General features: G+C 42.4%; 1 protein-coding gene across 1 annotated transcript in view; it reads right to left on the reverse strand.

Moving 5' to 3' along the window:
• KCNJ16 (potassium inwardly rectifying channel subfamily J member 16) overlaps window positions 1-13,025 on the reverse strand; it is a 31,133-nt gene extending 18,108 nt beyond the window's left edge. The window contains exon 1 of the mRNA XM_022589769.2: window positions 11,963-13,025. The gene's annotated coding sequence lies outside the window, so the exon portion shown is untranslated. The remainder of the gene's footprint in view (window positions 1-11,962) is intronic.
• Between the last annotated feature and the right edge of the window lie 5,883 nt (window positions 13,026-18,908).

Here is an 18,908-nt window from a genome sequence, read left to right on the forward strand (position 1 = left end):
CCTGTGGTTGTTCTCAAGCTCTCCTGAGATGCGTCTGCCCACTCTACTGGTAAGATCGACACATGATGTGCACACCGGGGCCCACAAGCCCCAGTGACTGTCAACCAGCAAAACCACTGGACTGAACCACTCAGAGCCTAAAGAAGGTCAGCAAAGAAAAGAGGCCAGAGGAAGCCCAGGCCTGGGGTGGGAGTGGGGTGATGCTATCAAAGAGAGCGAATTGGGCGATGCCTCTACATGGAGCCGAATGTTTCCAGTTGCGAGATTACACGGCCCATGGGTGGGTTGCAGGGAAGGTCTGTTGCCTTTGGACGCCCTTTGGAATTAAGCCAAAGTGTTTGAATACAAAGGGAAAAACAATCCAGTGTGGATGATGTCACAGAGCATCCTGAGGAAAGCAGCAAAAGGATAAAGCTTCCTACTGCTTGGATCCAAAGAACACAGACTTATTTTGGCATTAATTTCTCCTGCAGCCAGAAGTGTGATTCTTATGGAAGGATTAGCCCTAATCGTAAACGGCCAGTACTGAAGAGGACGTGTGTATGTGTGTGTGTGGTTCCTGATCAGTAAATCAGAGAACTAACCTTCCCAGCCCTCCTCCACATGTTTTAGGTAGTTTATGAATCCCTGTAACTAGGCAAAGGCCATTTTCCCTGAGGTTCATAGGACATTGGCGTGCTCTCCTCAAGGACACTAAAACCGTGATCAGAAATCTGCCATGTCATACAAGAGCGGTGGTTAGTAAACCCAGAAAAATTCAGGGTAGAGAAGAGGGACCCAAAACTGAAAGGGCTTTAGGTCAGTGGCAGGCTGGTATCAGTAAAGTAAAGAGAGATTCATTTTACTGAATTTCTTAGGTGAGAAAGGAGGGTCTGGCTGTCAGCTCAAGCCACAGATGAAAGAATACCTATGCACTGTAAAGGTTTTAAAATTTTCTGTCTATTATGATGTTTTGACATCCTAAAAGGAAAACAAAAACAAAGACATATTCTGGCTGGAGAGAGACTGCCCTCCTCAGGGCTAGCCAGTCCTTAGAGACAGAAAAAGACCCAGCCCAGGGCATGCTTTAGATACACAAACTAACTCATCCAGGGCCACATCTCCTCCAGGTGGCTGTACACCCAAGAAGGCAATATTCTTCTGACTCCACCATCCCAGGGCCAGGCATCAAGCAGCTGGGAACAACCCTCATCACCCAGAGTTCTCCAGAATCATTCAAACTAGCCACAGCTAAGCTATTCATCCTGCCCTGCTTTGAGTTTCTCACGCAAACCCTGATAGAAGCCAGCTGTGACTTGACGTCCCCTCTGCTGCTGTCTTCTGCCTCTGGACCACCCCGGTGTCTTTCCCGCGTGGTCCTGTGCCACATCTCCTGTCTCAAGGACGTTTGAGTATAATACACTGGATTTTTTTCCGAGCCTCAATGCTGTCTGCTGTCATGGCCACACCTGACTGACTATCTCATAAAAGAATACAGAGCAACCCAAGGTTGGGATGAGAAAAAACACATTTCTATCTTCATTGCAAAAGAAACGCCCCAAGGGTGATGAACATATTGTCATTACAATTCAGCATTTTTTAGATGCAAGGGAGGGAGGGCCTTCTTCCGCTTTGGAGGGACACCTTGGAACACTGTAGCCGGAGGACCGCCGTATTCTGAGCCTTGCAGCCTCGGGAGATCATTGCTAAGGCTGATCCAGCAGCTGGCTGCGGAACATGGCTGGCTGTGCTCACGGCTTCTTGCTCTGCAGCCTGTGGGCCGGGGGAGCCGACTGGATCACCCCAATGGCTGGGAGCATGCATTTAGGGAGAATCTTGTAATGTCTTTCTAGGTGCCAAATCTGATGTGTGTGGACTGATAGGCAATAGAACGGCCAGACCCCTAAGGTCAAAGGCCAAGGATTTCGGGTTGCCCACTGGAGAGGGCTGCTGGCTGTGCCTTGGAAGCGGGTCCACCTATGATTGTGGAAGGACGGGAATTCAGTTGAGCTGACAGAGGACAGCATGGAGAGAAAAGACTCCTAGGGCTTTTGTGAATCAGTGTTACAGCCACGTAGTGAGAGGCCGAGAGCCGAGCAGGAAGGGGAAACACAGAGGTGGGGAGTTCAAGAGAGGTGAGTGGGGGCAGCAGGGAGACACCGGGCAGGAGAGCGACCACACCGAAGAGGTGTGGCCAGAAAGAACTGAGCCTGTGTGTGGAGCTGGGCTGTAGGGTCATCGGGAATCCAGACACAGGGAGGATAAGGGCTGCATATACCCCTCAGCCTGAAAAGAAACATTTCTTAGGTGCCAGCACTTCACATCCATGAATTTGTTTAATTTTCTCCCAAATCCTGAGAACAAGGTATCAATATCATCACCATTTTAAGGGTGAAGAATTTTTTAAAATTTATTTTATTGGGGTGTAGTTGATTTACAATGTTGTGTTAGTTTCAGGTGTACAGCAAAGTCAATCAGTTGTACACATACACATACCCAGTCTGTTTCAGATTCTTTTCCCATATAGGTCATTACAGAGTATTGAGTAGAGTCTCCTGTGCTATACGGTAGGTCCTTATTAGTCGTCTATTTTAAATGTACTAGTGTGTATACAGGAGGGATAAACTGAGAGATTGGGAGATATATACATTCTTTTTTTATATTCTTTTCCGTTATGGTTTACCACAGGATATTGAATATAGTTCCCTGTGCTCTACAGTAGGACCTTGTTGTTTATCCATCCTCTATGTAATAGTTTGCAAGGGATGAAGAATTAAAGCTTAACTAGTTTGGTAGATTTATCTGGGGTCACACAGATAGTAAAGAGTTGGGGGGAAAGGACTACAAGAAATTCATCTCCTCCCATAGCTAAAGTTTTAACCCTTAATGAGGAGAGGACCTGCTGGAAGCAGAATCCGTGTGTAGGTAGGTTTTTTTGTTGTTGTTGTTAAGGACCTAGAATATCCAAAGCGAACTTGAGAAACAGAAACTTGGAAGTCTTATGTTATGCTACATAATTTCAAGATGAACTGTAACATATGGTGATCAAATAATTACTTTACTGGCACAAAGATCAATAAATGGGTTTAATTAACAGAATAGAGAGCTAAGAAATTGATATATACTTATATGTCTATTCTATTTTTTTCGACAAACACATGAAAACAATCCAATGGGAGAAAAAATAGTCAACAAATGGTGTTGGAAAAACTTGATATCCCTAGAGAAAACGATATACCTAGTCCCCTACCCTACACTGAACACAAATATTAACTTGAGATCTATTACAGACTTAAATATAAATAGAAAAACTACACAGCTTTTAGAGAAAAATATAGGAGAAAATCTTGGTGAATTGGGTGTAAGCAAAGGGTTCTTAGGACACAGGAATCAAAACCATGAAACACAAAACATGATAGTTAGATTTCCCCAAAACTAAATACTTCTCCTCATTAAAATTGGACCTGATCTCAGCCAAAAAAAAAAGAAAAGAGGAATCCCAGTCACCAGGACTGGGGCACGAGTTCAGAGCAGCAGTCACGGCTGGAGGTTCCGGCTGAGCCCTTTGGGATGTGTTCTGGAGCCACTCAGGTGCCCTAGGGATTGGCCCATCTCAGAGCCGGCAGCAGGGGGGCGTGCATGTGCGGTACAGTCCCCTAAACCCTAGGGAGGGACTGGGAAAACTCACAGCAGGGAAATCTAGACAGATGATATTCCACTAAACGCGGATCAATGTCAAGCTCAGAAGGCCAGCGGAGAGGAGCAGTGGGGGGGGGGGGCGGGCGGGCAGTGGCCACTGAGCTGAAAAAAATCTAACTTTCCCAGAAAATCAAGGCCAAGGGTCTTGAAAAACTAGTGTTTAATCCACACACAACTCCACATGAAAGTAATAAAAGTTTGTTTAATTGGAGAGATTCCATATCTGAAGATAATGTTCAATTCTGGGTATTTTGCTTTTCGGGAGACGTTACTACAATAGTGAAAACTAAGGAAAGAACTGAAGGAGGAGATACTCAAGAAAGTATCCACTCGTGTATTCAAAACCCTACTGAGCACCAACGATAGTCCCCGAACTTGAACTAGATGTGCTGAGATAATGAAAACATGAGCCTGCTCAAGTAGTTCACACCCAGACGTGCAGAGAGGGGACATCTAAATTTGTGCAGTAGAGAAAGGGACCCTGCTGGGTGATGCTACAGAAGTTTGAACCACGATCTGTGTATGGAGTTTACAGGGAAGTAGAGTTAATCTCTGTATCGAGAAGAATGTTTTTATTGTTAGTGTCTCTAACGATCTGGTGAAGATGAAGACTATTGACTCAGAATCTGGATGACCAGCTTGAAGGATATATAGAGAAGAATGTCCTGAATTTGTTAGGAGGTTGAGCTAAGTAATTCTGAAGGCTTCTTTTTATACAAAGATTGAAAGGTTTTATGTTATTTTTCATTAACCACTAAATAGCATTTCCTCCAATTTTATGAAATGAACAATGGTGAAAGATTGTCCAAGAGGATTAAAAATAAAGTGTCAGAAAGACCTCATCTTCTCGTTAAAGTAAAAACACTTGGGTCTACTTTTTAATTTTAATAATTATGAGCCACATTTTCATGCCAAGAGAAAAGATCATACTGACCCATGTTTTGGTATTATTTGTGCCTTTGTTCATTGCATCAACGTTGTATTTTAGTTGATCTGTTTTTATTTTCATTTTGTATTTCTGTGTATGTCCTAAATTAAAAGAACAAAGAAATCTCGGGCAGGATCATGGATTTTCTTAAGAGAAAAATTAGGGAAAGCCCAGAATAATGGCTGACAGGGAAGTTTCCAAGGGCCAGAGATGCTTCTGGATCAGTTACTCTTGTGTTCCAGGCTGAATCCCTGAATCCCGCTGTGAGGTCAGATATACTATTCCTTGCAGGTGAGCCAAATTCAGGTTTTGATGGTCTGGGTCTCAGAAAGGTCTTATCAGGTTCTCTTCACAACCTGTTATTCCATTTATATTATTTACATAATGCAAACAAAATAGTACCTTTACCTACATCATTTATGTTTGATTTTTGGAGTCAGACTGATTTCTGTTGGAATCTCATGTCTACCACTTACCTATGTGAATTCCAACCAGTTATTTTACATTTTTGATCCCCGTCCCTTTAAAAGGGTAACTAAGAGAATGAAATCAGATAGCATTATAAAATGGTAGGTGTCCCATAAATGTCAGTAGTTTTCACCTGGACAAAACCAGGAACTTTGCCTTGGCTGACTTGAAGCAGCCATGGTGAACGTGATGGGGCAGATGTTCTGATTTTTTAAAAGATCAGAATGTGAAATGACTGATTTGTCTTCATTAGACCACGTACGCACAAAAGCACGCCCTCGGCCTGGACTCGCTTCTTGACCCTCATCACCCTGATGCCAGCCCATCCCACATACCTTCCTGGACCTCGGCTGCATCGCTGGGGAGATTGGCCTCATCAGAGAGGCGAGGTCCAGGGATGAAATGTGGGTGTCTGGAAGCTGAAAGTGGAAGATTGCTGCTCAGAAAACCATGTCAGAAGCGGGTCACATTCTAGAGAAGCCCATACTACGTGATAAAAAAGCAGATCAGCGGTTTCTTGGGGCTAGAGGTGAGGGAAAGAAGCTGACAGCGAAAGGGCATGAGGACTTTTCTGGTGTGATGGAAGTGATGTGTATCTTTATTGTGGTGTTGGTTACATGCCTTATACACTTGTCAAAGTCCATCAAACTGTACACTTAAAATGTCTGAGTTTTATTGTATGTAAATTATACCTTAATACAGCTAATAAGAAAGACAAAAAGGAAGAAGAGGGTCAAGGCTGGTGTAAGTTGCCAGAGCTACCTCTGATATCATGAGTTTTCTGTCATCCTAATTGCAAAAGTGCAACCGGCACGTACGTTCTCAAACCTGAGAACAAGATGTATGTTCCCTGGAGTCGAGCCATTTGAGATATTACTTTAAGCCTAGCTATTAACCGACGATCACCGTCTGTATCAGAGTTTCCCTCCTCTCTAAAATGGAGCTAATAATGATTGTCTCCACTGAGTGTGTGCTCACTGTGTACCAGGCACCATATCGAGGGAGATTAAGTCCAAGGAGATTAAATGATATCTCAGAGAGCGAGATTATGAAAGGCTTTTGAAAAGACGGCAGAGAGAAGCTATGTCACTTGGGAAGGTCACGCTGGTGTAGGCAGCCCATGTGAACTCTAGCTTCAGGGTTACGGGCTTTCAGAACCTCCAGGGATGCTCCCCTAGCTCCCTGGGAATTCTCCAAATGATTTCAAGGCTCATGGGAAGTTAAAGAAGGAGGGGGAAGGGCTCTGAAAAAGAAAAGCTTAAACAAATATGGTATTTGCTGCGTTTCTGGTATATACTTTTCTTGTCTATTTTGTTAATGACTTTTTAAAATTATGAATAAGCTTCAAATTTTATTTAATGAGCTTTCTGCATCTACTGGATATATCATACTGAGAAGATCACTTTTTTCCTTGAATGTGTTCATATATTACCTGTATCGATAGATTTTTCTAATGTATATTATCCTTACATTCTTGGGTAGACGTATCCACTGGTAGATTTAATTTGCAATTTCTAAAGTTTCTTTTATTATATAGAAAAATTTAAATTGGCCTATAATCTTAATGTTTTGTGTTTAATCTTTGTTTGTTTTAGGCATTACAATTAAACTAGCCTTGTAAACTGCAAAAAAAAAAAAAAAAAGAAAGAAAAGCTTAAAGAGTTTCGTAAATAAGACATATTTATGGTTAAACCCACGGCCCTGCATCTATGCAATGTTGGAATTTCCAGGTAGACAAGTTGGATTACCTCAACCTCTGCTCCTTTCACCAGAGAAATGAACTCTCAAGCCATGGGGTGTTAACCGATGTTAATGACTCCCTGGCAACGCCCCAGATTGCAAACCAAAAGACAGTGAGTAGAAGAAAAACATTAAAAGTTAAAAAGCCCAGTGCTTTTCCACCTAATCAGACGTCAAAGCCTGAGGAGCTTACTATTTATTGACGTTACCTTTTAGCAGTTTTTCTTTTCTAATGCGTCTTCACAGTATTTCTGTCTATATTTTTAGTTGTCAAGACGTCATTAATGACAGGTCAATGACAGCACTTCTTATCACACAGTTTCAAATCTTCAGTGCCACTTTGTTGCCACTTTGGAACAGTGGAAGGGTGACAAAGACACACAAAAGGAGGGTTTGATGAATGACTATTTCCACAGGAAATTAAAGACTCATCCTTTTCCACATTGCCCCACGGCATCAATAAGTCACGTTCGGTTGGATAAGTCATCATGCTTTTAAGTCTGTCTCTCTGTTTCTAATGGTTACTTCCCTGATCTATAAAAGGCACTTGCATTCTTAATCTGTTCGATTCAGCACTCCCCAGAGATTATATGAAGGAAAGAAAGACTATTCCCAGCCATAGACCACACAGCAATCAATCATGACTATGTAGCCAAAGGAAGCATCATAAGGGTGCCTACTATCAGGCATACGCCCAAAAAAGATCGAGCAAGAGAGCAACGCTTTCAGGCCTGGATCACTTAGTAACCCCCTAGATGGTCTTACCTTAGTTACGAATGATGAAGTTCAGCTCAGACCCCCGCGTCCTTTGCGTCGTGTAAGAGCACGGCAACTGGACGTCCAGGGCTCCTTTCTCTCGGCTCCTCCGAGCTCTCTCTCAAGCTGTCAGCACCCACCGCCATGGAGATGAGAAAACCCACGGGAGAATCTCGCTCTTCTTTGCCTTTCCGGACACATTCACCACATACAAAGGCCACTGAGATCTCTGCTTGCCTCTAGTGAATCAACACTTTCTTTAACTTGTTCCCATGCCTACCCGTAGTAGATAGCCTTGCCAGTGGTGGCTTCCAGAAGACAAGAATCAAGAAGAAAGAGCCTCCCTTCCTGCCCATCTATACCTTTGTTTTTTGAACTTATTCAACAAGGCCCTCCCCAAATCACAAAATGGCCGAAAGTTGCCCCTAAACTTCTCACCGTCCCAGAGGCTGGATTTTTTCTCTCACTAACACCTCCAGGACATGAACAACTTCTTCCAAGTGTGTTCTCCTTAAGTGTAGGTGCCCTAGACTGTCACTGTAAAGATTTTTCTCTGCAAACACACTCTGTCTATGTAATCGTACACCTAAGGCGAACAGCATTTCATTTGGGTTCCAAGGAAATGTGTGCCCCTTGAAGACCACTGACAAGCCCAGTAGTGGTTTCAAGGACAACGTTTAGATATTTTTCTGAGAAGCCCGTTTTATTTTCTGGCTTGTTTGTTCTAAGTTTGGGATATGGGAGAGAACAAGTCTCTTACTCAATATCCACTTTTCACCTATTGGGAAGTCTTATAATTTGGAATGAACTGGTCATGAAAATGTGGACATTTCTAAGAAATTGATTGGATGCTGGTACCAATTACTAAGATGATGAAACCAGGAATTTTGAAGTGGGGAACTCAGTGGCTGAGGTTTTATTATGGTTAACTGGATGAGCCAACGAAGGAGACTGAAAAGGAGAATTTCTTCAAGTAGACAGAAAACCACGAGATGTGGCAGGACGTGAAGAAAAGATGGCAAGAAAAAGGGAGTGATCCTCTGTGTCGGAGATTAAGGAGAGGTCAAGATGAGGACTGAGAACTAACTGTTGGATGTGGCCATGTGACGTCACCGGTGGCTTGACGAGAGATGTCTCAGTAGAGTTCTGGAGACAAATGCCGGATTAGATCAGGAACAAGTGGGAACAGGGTGAGAGGAAGTGGAGAAAACATGTATCCCCTTTGTAAGGAGTCCTGCTGTCAAATGGAGTAGAAAAATGGGCTGATGGATGGGAAGGAATATGGGGCTCAAGGGGGGTTTATTTTTCAGGGAGCCAGTTTTTTGTTTTGCTTTAATATGAGGGATGTACGGTTTGTCACAGAAGATTCTGCCAACTTCTTAATTTTATTTTTTTTTTTGCGGTACGCGGGCCTCTCACTGTTGTGGCCTCTCCCGTTGCGGAGCACAGGCTCTGGACGCTCAGGCTCAGCGGCCATGGCTCACGGGCCCAGCCGCTCCGCGGCATGTGGGATCTTCCCGGACCGGGGCACGAACCCGTGTCCCCTGCATCGGCAGGCGGACTCTCAACCACTGTGCCACCAGGGAAGCCCTTCTTAACTTTTAAATTAAGTAAATGTCCTACAAGGATTCTTGTGTGTCCTTTTAATTAAAAATAAGTACTTCTTTTGGGAGACTTGAAGAAGGTGTCCTGTTTGGTCTCCTGGTTTCATTACAAAATCATGAGGAGAGCGTGGAATACTTGTATTGGACCAACAGCTGTGTCTGCTTTGTGCATGTTCTATTACCAACCACCAATTTAACTAACTGGGTGAAAAGTGAATAATCAACTTTCTAAAAGTCATTTTCTCTCCCATTTTTTTCCTACATTATGCAAAATACTTGGCTTGATTTCATCGTAAATAAAACATTGTTTCTATAATTGTGTAGAACAATATAAACTATAGAAAATATAAAACCCACACTAATAACTTCTCAGTACACATTAAAATAATCCTAACTTAATCATATCCTAAATTAATCATAGCCTAATCCTAACCTACTTGTTCACCTATAACACTGTTTGGTGTACAGTTTATGCTTAACAGTTATTTCTTGAAAAAAAAAAAGAATGAATGAATGAATGAGTGAATAACAAGTACTAAAGAAATCTGCTATTATCACCATTTTCCTTAAGAGTTATATTCGTTTTCAGACTACATGATGAATCTGAGTTCTTTCTAAACCATTCAGATTTGTGAGAAGAGCAAATAAAATATGAGACACATCAGTTGAGAATCTACTTAATGACAGACTGATATGTTAATGAGAGACCCATTAATAGGTGTAGTCGCGTATGCACAGAGTTTTCTACAGCTTTTATAGTACAGTTGACGAGGGGCGTACATTGTCCTCAACAGAATCACTTTAAACGCACAGGATACCCTAGACCTGGGATTTTCAGCCTTGGTATTTGGGGCCAGATAATTCTTTTTTGTGGGAGGATGTTCTGGGCTTATAGGGTGTTTAGCAACAACTCTAAACTCTTCCCACGAGATGCCACATGACCCCAACCCCCATACTGACAGCCAGCAATGTGTCCAGACACTGTCAAATGTCCCCTGGGTGACAAAATCACCCCTGGTTGAGAACTGCTCTCCTAGCCTCAAAGAACCAGGTAGATGAGTTTTACTCTCGGTTAGTGGAATCCATAATAGAATATGGATTCACAAAATACGTAAATATGATTTCTTTCCTAAAACACAATAAAGGTGGATTCTTTAAGGAGAAGATACATATGTAAAATGTGTATAAAAGGATGCAGCGTTTGGAACTCGATGTTAACACAGCTCTGTTCTTAGGAAAATATACATTCATAAGAAGGCTGGACTTCAGGAAAATAGGTAGAGAGAAAGCACATTTCCATTGAGGCATTAAGTGTCCGCATTGGTTTTTCAGAGAATCGCGTTAAGATGGGTTCAATTTCTTATCTTTAAAGTGCGAGGCAACATAGTGATTACGAACTGCAGTGGGAGACACTCTGCGGATTAGAAGCCTGACTCTCGCGGTGCCTCCATCCCCCCATCGGTAAAAGAATGATAATAAAAACACCTATTCGGTATAGCTCTCAGCAGAAGCAATAAATGAATATTCGTAAAGCACTTATGAAAGTATCAGACAATAATATTTGCCCTTTCAATGCCGTTAAATAACAGTCTGATGGGAGAACACAAAGAGACACACATGTGGGCTGGAGGATGATTTCTGGGTGGTGAAAAGTCAAACGAAAAATGGAAAACACTGGAAGATCTTACATGGCTGAAGGAACGGGCAAAGTGTCAGGTAAGAGTAAAAGTGTGTAAAATGGAAGGCATCGAGCTTAGGGAAAAACTATTCTTATGGTGATCTATAAGATAATCAAACTGACTAATTTAATAGAGTAATTTGAAATAGAAAAAAAAAGTTAGACCTTTCTATGGTACATTGTAGACACTAGGTAATGGACAGAATTGTTTATGTTAACATAATTTTCCATACTTAAGGGGAAATTCTAAGTTGTTTGGTGTAGCCTTAGCCCCTGCTGAAACCGTGCCTTTGGATAGACCCAAACAAACTTCAGAGGAGCCACTATTGCCGGCCGGAGGGCTTCCTGTTATTCCAACTGCCCAGTGACCATAGGCGACAGAGGAAGTATCTGAAGTTCTCACTGCGAAACAGGGCCTCTCCCGCCACTTACGAAAGTCTCTTCCGCTACCTATGTTCCTAAGCTGTGGGAAACTTACTGACTTATTTTCCTCTCTTTGGCCAAACTGTGCCAAAGTGGAGTGGACAATCTTAATAGATGTCCAAATGTGGACTCAGAAATCAATCAGTGGTCAATTGGTTAGCGTGGGCTTCCTCTCAAATGAGCGATCATTGTTCCATTTTAAAGCTTATCAAAAAGGCATCATAAACATTTCTGCTTGGATCATTATTTTCTGAACTGGAATGAATCACTTCTCCGGCTGGTGGTTGTACCATCTACCGAATACACACATTACTGAGCAAAGACCCTGTGAGAATCGCCGCAGTGGCCGTGTCTGTCACCTCAAAGGCTCAGAAGGGCACGAGCACAGCAAGACGTCCTTGCCTGAGCCCTGGTATGACAGCCCCTCAAGGTGGCCCTCGGTCTCTGCTGGGACATTTTCATTGACAAGGACCTCAGTGACCCTCACGCGTTCTGTTCCTATTTTACGATGACTCAACTCTCTCAATGAGGAAGTCCTTCCTTAAACTCAGATAAAAATGTGTCTTCCGTAGCTCTCACAGGATTTTCCTGTCCCCCTGCTGTCCCTCTGCAAAACAAGTCACGTCTTACTTCCAACAGCTAGTTCTTCAGACAAAAAAAGACCAGAATCTCCTAGTTACTTCTTACCTTCCAAGTCCCGGGCTTCACTTCCTCCAGGGAAAACCCTCCAAAGCCTCCTAGGTTCCTGATATGCAGAGTGATGATTTAACTTGTCACTTTTAAGGGTGCAGAGTGTTGGGACAAATGCTAAAACGATGAGTCACCAAGATAGCAGGTGTCAAACCAGGACTGCTGGGACACTTAGCTTATTCATAAGCAGTTGCGTGCTAGCAAATTTTCATCACGGGTTCTCTGAGGGAAAAAAAAAAGGACTGATTGCAGAGTTTGCCAATTTCTTTTTTTTTCTTAATTTTTAATTAGAGTATAGTTGATTTACAATGTCATGTTAGTTTCTAGTGTGCAGCAAAGTGATTCAGTTATACATATACATATATCCACTCTTTTTCAGGTCCTTTTCCCACATAGGTTATTACAGAATATTGAGTAGAGTTTCCTGTGCTATGCAGTAGGTCCTTATTAGCTATCTATTTTATATCTAGTGGTGCGTACATGTCAATCCCAAACTCCTAATTTATCCCCCCCCCACTTTTGCCTTTGGTATCCATAAGTTTGTTTTCTACATCTGTGACTCTATTTCTGTTTTGTAAAGAGTTTGCCAATTTCTATGGTATAAACTGAAACCCTGGCTGATGTCCAGGTGCTGATGGGATGTACCAGAACGTGGAGGTGGTAAGGGGTGAACAGCTGGCTCCTGGGAGCTGACACAAGTCTGCTCCAGCACACCCCTGGGTCACAAACCATGTTTTAGGATTTGCTCAATATCCTGATTATTCTTCTCTGATTCTCCCTTTTAAAATGCGACATATCTTAATTCACAGTTATTGAGGTGTTGTTTGACCAACCCAGAATCTGTCCAGATTCCACTCAAAATTCCACTTCAAAGATCCAATTTCATCAAAATTCAACTTCGCAACTACTGGGAATGAGAGTAGGGAGGTGAAGAAAGACAAAGTCACCGAAAGGGCCTCTAGCTTCTAACATTTAGGTCAGGATAAAGAAAGCTGGTCTTTAGTGTCTGTACTGGAAAGAAAATTGGGCAAAGCTGATATATGTTAAATTATATATATATATATATATATATATATATATCACTAAGCAATTCTTATATACCACGAAGTCTTAATTAAAGTTGTCATTTTTTTAATGGAACGAAAAAGAAACGGGCTTCAAAACGGCTGGCTTGTTAAAGAGGGATAGTGCAAAAAATGATTTAAAGTTTTAAACGTTTCCCTGTAATTCACTAAGCCTTTGTGAAGTCCTTCTCGTGCATTAAGGAAACTCTATTAAAATTCAACTTAAAACTCTGCAAATGAATAAACTTCTTTTCATGGGTAGCCTTCTTCACTCTTGGATAGACTCTACTTTCTTTAAAGCCACGGGTATGTTTGTGATTGTTCTTTAGGGAATCCACGCTGCAGTTGTTACTTGTGAGTCATTTTTCCCCAACAGTGTAGTTTACACCCTTCTTCTACTCATACTGAATGCAACTAGTGGAGACAAACCATGTTAGCGCCCAATAGGGGTTACAAGAAAAATTAAAGTGTTTATTTGGCTTGAAGGCGGGATCTAGGATGGGGCAAAGTATGAGAGGGCTGGAGTGGTGAGAGCCACATCTGGTAAGTCAGGTTCAAGAATTCCAGTTATTCTCAGGCAGGATTAAAGGGCTTTGATCAGGAAGTAGGACAATCTGATTAGAATTTAAGAGCATGTGTTCTGGCAGCGGTGGTGAGAATGGATTGGCCAGACAACTAACAGGGAGGGAAGTGAGGACGATATTGCATAACCTGGGGGAATAAAGCAAAGGGAACAGATTCAAGAGGTACTTGGGAGTCTGAATCCACAAGAAGCAGAAATCCATCAGGGAGGGAGGGAGGGAAAAGGGAAAGGAGTTGCAGAGTAAAGGGAAGGGTGGGAAGAGTCGAGTATGATTCCAAGGGAAGGATGGGTATGGCTGTAATCAGGTCAACAGGTGGGATGGCGAGAAACTGGTGATTTTATTTCTTGGTTCAATAAGGGGATGGTGGGTACAGAGACAGGATCAGAGATTGAAAGAGAGTTGAAAACATTTGAAATAGTCAACCGTAGGGAAGTTAAAAACTATGTTACGTGGGCCTGCACTGAGGGCCCGTCCTTAGGAACGTTTCCTCAAGAATCTGACGGAAAACGCGTATTCTGTAAATGTGTTCCAGGTGCTCCTCTTAGGTCTTCCCACTTCCATGTAATGATCTGTGCCTCTAATTTTTAGTGAAACTCCCCAAAGAAAACCAATGCGTTTTGATTTAAGAATTTCAACAGGGTAACTCATTCCATTCGTGGTTTCCAGATTGACCACTAAAGGGCCTTTATGACAAAAACAGTGAACTTCCCACAGAGACTTGTTCCGAAAACATTTGCTGGAGGGCTCCCCTCCGCCGGCCCCGCCCTCACACAAGCCCCTGACATCAGCACGGGCACAGGAGCGAGTAAGCGATTGATACGTCCTGGTGTGGAAGTCCGAGATTTACTCAGGGAACAAACCCCAGTGAAGTCATGTCTCGTTCAGGATTAAATGGCTAACTCGGATTCAGTGATCACATTAAGAAAAATGCATGTAAAAGGCCCAGGAATTTTTCCTTTGTTTGATTCACAAATTAAACTTGCACACGTCATGTCTGCAAAGCGAGCATTTCACCATGTCAGATGCTTTCTTTGACTGTAATAGGATGTAAGAGAAAATAAAGAACATGCTACTTTCTCCAGCTGGCTGGGTCATGTACCTTACCGCACCTCTGGAATTACACATTTTAAATGTAGATTGCTCGACACTCTAAACAGGCAAGTTTATATCCAAAAGCCTTAACCAAGTTACTAGCTCTAAACTGCTCAACCTGTAGAGGCCACTGAAAACGCTGAGGCCAAAACATAGTCCTGCCTAATCCCAAAGCATTCCAGGTCTGAGAGGCGTGGTTTTCGGTAGAGCAGAAAGTGTACATCAACTGAATTATGAAGACAATTGCCTTGATTCTCCATAGGATGTAATGCATATATTGTCAGATAGCCGTGTTTATCTGATACCTAATGTAATCTGAAAAACTAGCAAGTTACCAGCAATTTCCAAATCTTTGTTCCAAATGTTCTCTGTTATCACATCAGACAAAAAGGATTGTTCCTTTGGAAATATGAACCACTATTTTGATGTTATAATCATAACCATTACTTACTGAATATATACTACATACGTATTAGTACGGAGGACTTTGGTAACAGTTTTACAGAAGTTATTTGTTTTCATTCTTAAGCCACCCATAAAATAGGTACTTATGTCCCTAGCAATTTTTAAATAAGATTTAAATATACTGATAGACTATCTCAAAGTCTTGTTATGAAAGAAGGTATCGGCAGGATTAGAATTGAAACCTTCTAAAACCAAATACCACATACTTCTCAGTTAATAAAGGCAAAACAGACTTCTCAAAGAAACAGAGCCAATTTGAACTAATTACAGATGACGTCGTTCTCCAAAGAAAACAACCCCCCAAACCGGACTGTGTGCAGGAGACACAAGCAGTGAGGCCTTTTCTGCAATGACCTGGAAAGAGGACTGACTATGACAAATTCCGAATTGTCATCAATCTGAAACAGGTCAAAGGAGTCTTGACCCAAGTTTGAACCACTTCTAACAGTTCGTCTGGCTTTCAAAATTACTGGCACTCCACTGAAGGTCCAGTGGCCCTAAACGACTGTCTAAACTTGGGCAGGGCTCATTTTGCTCTTTAAAAGTTTCTATATAGACATCAAATAAATATTGCAGAAATGAAGACCGCCCAAATGAGAACAAGCTGGGGCTATCATTCAGAGTTCGCTCTAGCAGGGGAGTCCACCACCATCACTCGTGTTTGGCAGAGATTCAAAGAGGAGGCAGACGAGTGGGAAAGCATTACAGTTAAAAAGAAAAAAGGAAGGCTTCAGGTATGGTCTGATCCGAGGCTGGGGGCATGAGAAGCTGGAATCAGGTGTACTAGAAGTGGGCGTCTTCTGTGGTAAGGAGGCACATTTTGCCTTCCCTCGTTGGTTCGAAGTGAGAAGCAGGGGAAAAAAATTAGGGAAGTTGGAAGTCAAGGACCAATTCTTGATCATTTCGGGCCCATTGTTACAAAAATGTGTCTTCCAGGGCTATCTGCTACAGGGCTCGGGGCGGGGGGTCACAGTTGTATTGTTATATATGATCGTGGCCACCGTTCGTATATTCAACCTCTCAAAACAGTAGAACGTGGTGGTAAATGAAATGTGGGAAAACCACTTTACACAAATGTGCTTTTTGAAACGATAGCCTCCATCCAATACTTAAAATTGAATCATTCGTGGGAAAAAAACCCCAAATAAATTATTCAGACTCCCTTATTATATGAGTTAAAAAATGCATTCGATCACTCTTTTTTTTTTTTCAAAGCAGGTTGACTTTCTTAGAACTCTATCTATTAGCCAATATGTTAAAGCTGGGTTAATTTAATTATCATTGAATCTGATCTTGATGAAAACGATTGTAACAAATACTCAATAATAACAATTTGCTGGGGATAAATTGCATGGCCTTGCACTATAGATTGTTGAAAACAGCAGTTCCTGCCATCTCTCGAGACTGATCAAACTATAGCAAGTTGGATGCATCCTGTTCTTGGATATATGGCCTTTTGCCCAATATGACTCTTTGAACAGTCAAAAATTATTTTAAACTAGGCGGGGAGAGTGGGTAATAAATTTCAGCCTTGTCAGACCTACCAATTCAAACTGGTTTTAGTCACAAAAAGGAGGGTCCAAGTATTTGACCATTTTCCCTACCTTTTCTGCTGGCTATATTTCTCGGACTCATCACCTTACAGGCACCATAAAGCACCATGTGGATGGGTGCAGTCAGTTAAATATTTTGCCAGCCCTTTCTTTCAATCTAGATGGTGTCTGTGTATACAGTACATACTTTCACTAATTATTAGAAGCTTACGTTCTTTCAACTTCTGCAACTTTCTCCAACTCACAGATGCAACACTGAGTATTTATTTGTGATGCAGACCACATTTTAGACCTTTTGGTATTATATAACACCTGATTTCCTAGCCCATAAATGAGGTTCTGCTTAAACAGGATAAGTAACCTAAATTCGCCTAAATTAAAACTCCTCCCCCCATCCCAGGCCATCATAGTACTTGACTTATTTATGTTATTCACTGTGTAGTCGATGCACCCAAGAGTCCCAAATTAAATATTACATGAGAGGGTAAAATAAGGGGAAAGTGACTCTTCACAGAGTACGGGATCCAGGATGATTCAAGGGAACAGGCAAACATCAAGCAAAGCAGCCCTCCCTGGAGAATAGCGGGAAAGTAAAGACCTACACGGGGCCAAAGCAAAGTACTAGACGTGCAACCAGTAGAAGAGAGGAAATCAGAGCATCGGAAGGAGTGTGTGTGTGTGTGTGTGTGTGTGTGTGTGTGTGAACTGGGAGACAGGGTGAGGGACAGAGTAGAAGGAAAACCCAAAATAAATGCGGCCTGTTTTGAACTTGTTTGCAATTTATCCCATCAGGGAGCAAATCTTATTATATATCATTCCTCAACCTAACTTTTGATTATTTGCCCCAAAGACATAAATGCTGTTCCTTGCCCACCCGTCCCCGCCCCCGGCCTTTTTACTACTTTCAAGGTGGTTACTATGAGACAGGCTGGGACCTGGGACGCTCTGCTGCAGGGCTTGCACCTGGACAGACGTCTCCTTGAGCAACAAGCTACAAAGGAATTATGAGGGACTAAAAATAACTGCGTGCATGCGCAGTCGGGGCAAATTATGGCCAGTAAGATACAAAAAGGCCAAAAACGCAACTGTCACCTCTCCCCTTGTGAGGTGTCGGGAGCAAAAGCACGGTGCCACGCGGGACCCCTGCACGCAGCACCGTGAAGGGGGTGGGCAGACCTCCTCAGCCAACCACTCCAGCCCCGACACACTGCCCCGCCTCCACCCTCACCCCGTTTAAGCTCAACCCCCAACCCCCCGCGGGGGGATGGAGCAAGGTTACGCATTACTTGCTTTCGCCCCCTCCTGCTGCAGCACAAGTCCCCGTAAAGCCTTGTCTGAATCCCTCATTGGGCCTCTTACCAATTTCTACTGATTAAAGAGTCCAAGAGGTCGGTAACAAATAGGCTACTCGCACATCTATGATTTACAAGACATAATGCCAGTCCATAGGAAGTTAGTAAGCTGTTTAGAGGACTAGCTATAGCAAACAGGAGATCACTGCTATTGTATTTTTATTTCAGTTATGTTTCGACTAATAGTCAAATGAGTGGGAAACGGTCCTGGCTGATGGTTGATGAGCAGAAAACGGAATAGAAACCAGGATGAATTCAAAGGAGGGTGTGCTCCTTGTTGCTTGATTTCATCTGGAAAAGCGTCATGTAAAAGGCGGATTTGGCTCTAACATTGAGACACCTGCTTAGATAGGTGACTTAAGTGGGAGAGGACTTACATACTTCAGAAGGGAGGAAAGGACGCAGCATTGGTGTAAAGTGAGAGAGAGAAATGGTGGCAGAGAGGGCCAAGCCCCAAATGGCAAAACTTTGACCTGCCTGGCTGAGGACTTGGAGTCTTTTTTCCGTAGCCATAATCTGCTAAACAATATTTCTGAACAAGGTTTTGGTTACGTTTCTGGCCATCGAGGCAAACAAAATGGATCACACTTCCATTTTTCAGATTCTCTGTTTGACAAATTTAGCAAAATTACACGGTCCTTTATACATTTCCTGGTCACTTAGGTAGATAAATCATAGACTGTTGAAGAGAGACTATAGAATTTGATCGTTCACAAGGGCAGCTCTGGGCTTTTAAGTACCTTTAACATATGAATATGACAAACGAACCCAATGAATTCAACTCAGTCTGTAAGTAGCAATATTAGCCTAAATTAGGTCCATAATTTAGCCCA

This window comes from Delphinapterus leucas, chromosome 19 (assembly GCF_059928025.1).
Source record: "Delphinapterus leucas isolate spDelLeu-1000000601 "Yukka" chromosome 19, BTC_Dleu_Yukka2, whole genome shotgun sequence".
NCBI lineage: Eukaryota > Metazoa > Chordata > Mammalia > Artiodactyla > Monodontidae > Delphinapterus > Delphinapterus leucas.